Source organism: Phalangium opilio, unplaced genomic scaffold, assembly GCF_054372755.1.
Source record: "Phalangium opilio isolate 3A_F unplaced genomic scaffold, DU_Popi_V2 ptg000089l_1, whole genome shotgun sequence".
Taxonomy (NCBI): domain Eukaryota; kingdom Metazoa; phylum Arthropoda; class Arachnida; order Opiliones; family Phalangiidae; genus Phalangium; species Phalangium opilio.
Window position 1 is genome coordinate 5,324,479 of NW_028324194.1, and position 6,024 is coordinate 5,330,502.

The following is a 6,024-nucleotide window of genomic DNA, read 5'->3' on the forward strand; positions in this document are numbered from 1 at the left end:
AAGCAAAATCCGACGAAATAAAACGAAATCCGACGAAATAAAATGAAATCCGACGAAATCAAATGAAATCCGACGAAATCAAATGAAATCCGACGAAATAAAACGAAATCCGACGAAATCAAATGTAATTCGACGAAATCAAACGAAATCCGACGAAATCAAATGAAATCCGACGAAATAAAACGATATCCTTTGAAATCAAATTGGTTTTCGAAATCCCGTACACTTTTCCAAAACGTCCGATCCCTCGGGTTTAGGTGTACGGAAAGAGTAAAAAACCGTTTCCTTTCAGTTTTATCTAAGAACCATAATTTACTCTTAAAAAAAAATGAAATAATGATAAATGTTCCGTTAAAGCACTAAAAAATTGCAGCGCGACGCATTAAGCCTTTACCAAAAATTAAAACAACTAGTGGGCGCGGCTAAGAATCTCCCAGAACGAATGAAAACGCGGGAAACCACGGACGATAATCTGTAAGCGCGTTTCAATGGGAAAACGGGAAGTTGAAGACTCCTTCACCCCCTATATCCTCCTAGTTACACGTTTATAATGTTGTATTAGCAAATAATTAACAAAAAATTTAACATTTGGCAGCACCTCCAGTCGAGATTAAAACCATAACGTTTCGAATTCTTCTTGGGACCTGGTTCTTGACATCGTTTATTCTCGTGGCGGCTTACTCTGGAAACCTGAAATCCGAGTATCTGTTGGGGAATGAAAAACGCATCGATACCATTCAAGATTTGCTTAACAGTAACATCACACCAACAGCTAGATCGTATTCACCGATAATGCAGGAAATAATGGTAAGAACTACTACCAGGTGTTAAGTTCAAACTCCTAGGATTATTCGCGAATACTTTATTTCAAACTATTTGGATAACTTCTTTGGAATATATCAAACTATTTCTAAAATTTTCTCTACTCAACAGATGTCCATTATTATCATTTTACCCGATAAGAATACGTTGTAACTTTCAATTCCCGACAGCCATTTTTCCGCTAAGCCTAATTAACCAACAATGAAAATTTTTTATTACCCGAGCCAATACGATATCAAAAAATCACTCACCCCTACACCGATAGTGAGAATTAACAATCTGGGATGAAATGCCGCATGCATTTGTGCATAATTTAGAAAACCAAAATTAGATGTTTAAAAGCACTTTGATAGCCCGTGTCACATTGTGGTGTCATATTGGAAATTAAATTTTTAGAAAGTCAAGGATAATGACGATACGGAAATTCTACGTCTAAATAATCGAATGACTGGCGGAACGAGACATACTCCAATCCACGACTTCAGTGAATACAATGACAATTTGGTTACTCTGTTACTACACGGCAAAGCCGCTGCAATGGAAACTCCAAGGCTCTTTATGACAGCGTTAGATCTAATTAAACCTCAACTCTCGGAAAATGGAAAAGAATTGTACCAAGGAAAAGAGTCTATATCGTGGAGCTCAACTGCTTTATTTTTCAACAAGAACTTGTCTTTTGATGTACTTCAAAATGCCGATATGTTGTAAGTAATAAAACATTAAGTGTTATAATATAATATAAAGTGTTGGCAAAAATCTTTCACCGTGGAAGCGGATAATTAGTACTAATTAGTAATACTATGAATTTATTCATTTAACATGAATATATATCTGCATTGACTAGTTAAACTACATATTCAGGGAAGAGAAGGGCTTAGTTTGAGTGACGTCAGAGAATTTCCGGCGGTTTGTTTTTAAAGCAACTACCGCATTAACTTTATTTCCAACAGCAGGGAAAAAAACCAGCAAGATCAATTCTCACCATTTCAGATGTTGGTAGTTAATTTTCAACCGTTTCATTTCCTTTATGGCCTTCGGACATACTCAGTTGACGCAGTTTGGTAATTCTAACTGAAAATTGTATCCATCATACAATTTTGTTAAACTGGTCGTCTGCTATTCGAACTTCCAGGTGTCTCAATTTTTATTGGCTACCGCAACGACGTTAAACGTCTTTGTAATAGAATGGTCCATCCCATCCCCGAATAACTTGATAGAAAGGCTAATGATACACATATATATTCATATGGAAATACCATGAGTTCATGAGATATGTTCAGTAAGTCTGTCACTGGTTACTGAGAGCTTGTCATGAAGTGACGAAGGTGAAACGTTATAGATTCTCGTAAAGCGATGCCTAGTGAGGCACTTTCAAAGGCTTATTATAGACCAAATAGGAAGATGAACTGTAAATCCGCGTGTACTCAATTTTCGCTTCGTGTTCTCGAGCTGTAAGTCTCTAGCACTTCGAAGTATAGGAAGCGTCATACTTACGGATTATCTCCTATAGAACACAGTCATTATAGTTTATTATCTTATTCAGTTTTATAACATATATTGCGTTTTAAGCTTTAATTTACAACTTATGAAATTTTGCTTATATTTGAATGATCCTGGTTGTTTCGATCAGTTCAGAATTTGATAACAAAATTATAATTTTGAAGCAGTTTCTAACTTTAGACTGTTTCGAAGTTTGTAAATATGTAAACGATAAGCTGGAAAACACTCTTTGAGAGCTAGCAGGGCATGAAATGAGATGCGTAATTATTTGAGCAAAGCCTTTAACAACAGCACGCGTTTGAGCTCATTTTCAGCAAAATACCCTTGTTCCGTAAGTACGAAACTACCTATACTTCGTAATGCTAGAGATCTACTGAGAGCTTGTTCGAGAACGACAAGCGAGAATTGACTACACTCGGTAAATTTTGAAGGACTTCCATCTTGTTATTTAGTCTGGCAATACTTGGCCTTTGACAGTGCCTCACGCCCTGACCAGGCGTCGCTTCATGAGAATCTATGACCTATATGTCACTTCATGCCAAGCTCCCAATAACCAGTGGCAAACTTATGGAATATATCTTAATAGCTTATGCCCTTATCTTTACTCCTTTTACATTGTATATGAAAGACCACTTTTTCTATGCAAACTATTGCTCATTTCCATATTTATAACACAGTGCATGTAACCTACAGCAAATGCCTATGCATATAAGCTAGAGTTTTCGACGTTTCATTTTATTTCAAATGGTCAAATAAGATATTTTAAATAATTTTAAAATTTAGTTCGTTATTTCCAAATAAAGTTTAAAAAACCGTGGCGCGGTTTTAACCACAAAAAAAAACGTGCAAATCCTTAAAATATATCGTTTGATTTCAGAGTTGCCAGATACGCCGAAACCGGTCAAGGACATTTAGTTCAACGAGAGCAAAGTAAAAAATACGCCCAGTATTTTAATAAAAAGCAACTATTCAACCAATCGGACCAAATCGTATCAGTAGCTCAGTTGCTGGTCATTTTCAAGATATGGAGTTGGCTGATAATAGTTTCGTGCGGCGGACAATTTCTTGAAATTCTCCTAAAATGTTGGCAAAACAATAATGTCGCTTAATTATAGCCTCAGCATAGATTGAATTAAGGACCCCATTAATCGGAATTTCTTCGGAAATCCATAATTAGACATTTGCTACTATCAAAAGCCGATTAATGTAAGAAGAACGAAGAAGAACGTTGTACCTAGCAAATTCCCTACCTGTCCTCGACTACTTTGAATGTAATGAAGGGGCTCAAGGGAGTGGCCTATAATTTCAAATCTCGCGCTCGCCATCTATCGGCCTTATTCTCATATATTTTGGGCTTTAAAGATGGATACTGTATAAGGCATGTAAATAATATTTTAGTACAAAGCATAAACACTACACACTTAAAGACACTGCAATTTAAAGAAACATTAATTAAATATAGCGTTAACTTTAAAACTTAATTCCACTAAATCGGAATTAAGTTGTATCATAAGTAACATAATAACCATAAGTATGACAATTAGAAAAAACTAACTATAAACCTATTTTCGGACCTTTTACGTCGCGCCCAGCACAGAGACCCCTAGCGGTGGAAAATGAAGCGACTTCGGCCCCATATCGAAAATCCGGTTCAGAGGTTTAAAGAGACGCCATTGAGATTTGAGTCAACGGTCCTAAGCCTTGGTTATATAGTTTGTTTAGTTATATTTGTATTGACATTTTACCGATTTTAGCGCGGCCACATTACGAATTTGAAAATTGCATTGGGTAGGTTTAGTTACCGAATATTTAGACTTCAAAAGGCTTATAATTTTTGGTGCTGAAATATCCTACTTATGGCAATCTTAAAGTCAAACATTCAAACACCGCGACCGCGCGAGCTTGTACAATAAATAGCAGACGAGCTATTTCCGACACAAATACGTTCAAGGAGATGGTTTATTGTGATTGGCTAAAATTGTAGAACTATGTCATTCGCCAAAGACCAGTATGAAGTATTCGACGGGGTTGCAAGTCCTGGCCTGATGTAAGTGAGAGTGTCAGTGTTGATTATAGGTTTCATTTTGAAATTTGCATTATTACAATAGGAAGAGTCATACTTATGTTTATTATGTTACTTATGGTTGTATCGCATTGCTGTCCGCTTTGCTTTTTCACCACTGTCGCAATTTGCGAAATATTTATTTAACCAACAAAATAGAGTTAAGAATGACATTTTTGACCACTAGAAGTTGCTATATACAAAATTTGTGGGTGGAGTCAAAATATAAGCAGACGAAGTCTCTAAATAAAGTATGTGGCAATGGTACCAGAGGCTAAAGCTAGGATCCGACGTTCTTATTACATTAATCCGTTTTTGCTAGAATATAAACTTTAATGTACAGTATAACAATCCGCTAAGTTGTTTACTGCTTTATCTGATGGACGTGTTGCCCCAGAATTTCCCTGTGGGGTGGCGTAGCGGTTAGCGCTTTCGTCTCGCAGCAAGAGGATCCCGGGTTCGATCCCGGACTGTGGCACCGGGTGAAAACCTGGGAACAAATCCTTCTGCGTAGAGTTTGCAAGTTCTCTCCCCGCCTGTTAAAAGGAGTTTTCCTCCGCGGTCTAACCCGGTTTCTCCTTTCCATAAAAACTTGCAGAGGTTAACGGTGATAGTTAGTATAGGGCACTGTAGGTTAGCTGTGGATGCATTGTAAAGGGACCCACCTGTAAACAAGTCACAGGCTTAGAGTGGAAATCCCTTCTTAGACAAAGCTTAGATTATTATTATTATTAAAAGCTAATTTAAAATCCCTAATCTTTCATGGGAAACTCAAGTTATCAAATATTGATAGCACAACTGCAAATTCAAAACATCCATGCTCGTTTGTCTTTGGACATTATACATCTTCTATTGCTGTATCATATTTTAGATTCATTTGAGATTATGTTGTACGAGATTTACTAGGCTAGGCGAAGTTCTTTGGACATGAGAACCTGCAGTTCCCATCCCTCATGGTATCATTCGACAGAGTATTCATTGCATGATATCTGCACTTCAACAGCAGCACTGGCTTGACGTAGATGGGCAAACCATTGAGTTTTGCCAAGGTCCCTCCATGACTAGGGTAAAAAAACTGCTTACCCTCACACTAAATCGCATTTTCAGACTCTCGCGATAGTTTGTCGGAAAAAATATTGTGTGTTTCTTATTACCAAGTTATCTTAATATTTAAAGTAGCACTTAAATAGTTAGAAAATAATAAGTGGAATTCTTTTCCTTTAGAAATTTAAAGCGAAGTGTTTACCATAGCTGTTAGTCCTTACATTATTGGTGCGTGAAAAAATCCCTCATTGGAAATGAAAATAAGACTAAATATTTAAAAACATTGCAAAATTTTTAAAAAATATATCAGCGTTTTCAAGAAACTTTTCTTCTATGAAAAATTAAGTATAATCGAGAGATGTGATCCACAAGTTTGTCACCAGTTACTGAGAGCTTGTCGCGAAGTGACTTAGGCGAAACGTCATAGATTTTCGTAAAGCGACGCCTGGTGAGGCACTGTCAAAGGATAAGATGGACTGCAAAACCGAGTGTCGAATAAAGTCAATACTCGCGTGTCGTTCTTGAACTAGCTCGAGCTGCAAGTCTCTAGCATTACAAAGTATTGGAAGTGTCATACTTATGGAACATATCTTATA